Raw genomic sequence first — 1,229 nt, forward strand, 5'->3', positions numbered from 1 at the left:
TCTACTGTGCTGCACTGCTGCCGCCTGCAGGACCAGCCCGGTATTACACCTCATATATATATATACACTACATAAATATATGTACCATATACGTATATACTACACCCAACCCAGATGGATGATCACAAACCATCAAACCAAACTGAACTGCTTGAATTTTTGCACCAGGAGTAAAGCAGCATAAAGTTATCCAAAAGCAGTGTGTAAGACTGGTGGAGGAGAACATGAGGCCAAGATGCATGAAAACAACTATGATTAAAAATCAGGATTATTCCACCAAATATTGATTATTTCTGAACTCTTAAAACTTTATGAATATGAACTTGTTTTATTTGTATTATTTGAGGTCTGAAAGCTCTGCATCTTTTTTGTTATTTCAGTCATTTCTCATTTTCTGTAAATAAATGCTCTAAATGAGAATATTTTTATTTGTAATTTGGGAGAAATGTTGTCTGTAGTTTATAGAATAAAACAACAATGTTCATTTTACTCAAACATAAACCTATAAATAGCAAAATCAGAGAAACTGATTCAGAAACTGAAGTGATCTCTTAATTTTGGCTGAATATACCCTACATCTCATATCTTACAGACTAGAGCTGGGATATTAGAATTTTGATTAACAGTTTTAATGTGATTTTCTAAATGGGATAATGCAGATTGCATATCTTTACATAAATAAGCTGCAGAGTGAATCTCAGTGAATAGAGATTTACTACGTCAGAAACGTGTAAAAAGTCTTTATTATAACAATGATTTGCATATTTTACAATCAACTGAAATATAAGTAGATTATGTTTACACCATGTTTAATATAAAAACTGCATGTAAAGTTAAATAAATTGTAATAAATGTAAAGAAAACAGTAACTTGCACATCACCTTAAAGTGTGCTTAAAAAGTATGTAAGTTATGTAAGAACTAAAAATCTTAATTAAGAATTGCTCATATATTTAAAGGATATAGAGATAATTTCTTTCACATATATAAAAAGCCACTTTTCCTTCCCTGTTTAATCCATTCCCATTCATGCTTCTTCTTTCATACCCAGTCTTCTGTAAAATAAATCTGTAAAAGCTGTAGTTATTAAAGGCAACCAGCGGGCTGAAGTAATAAATTACATATATGCTCGGTTACGTTACTTGAAAATGTTGGTTATCAATATTTATTTATACTGGAGTAATTATTTTTACAATCAACAATACTGAGATCAGCAACATAGTATTTGTC

This window comes from Astyanax mexicanus, chromosome 17 (assembly GCF_023375975.1).
Source record: "Astyanax mexicanus isolate ESR-SI-001 chromosome 17, AstMex3_surface, whole genome shotgun sequence".
Taxonomy (NCBI): domain Eukaryota; kingdom Metazoa; phylum Chordata; class Actinopteri; order Characiformes; family Acestrorhamphidae; genus Astyanax; species Astyanax mexicanus.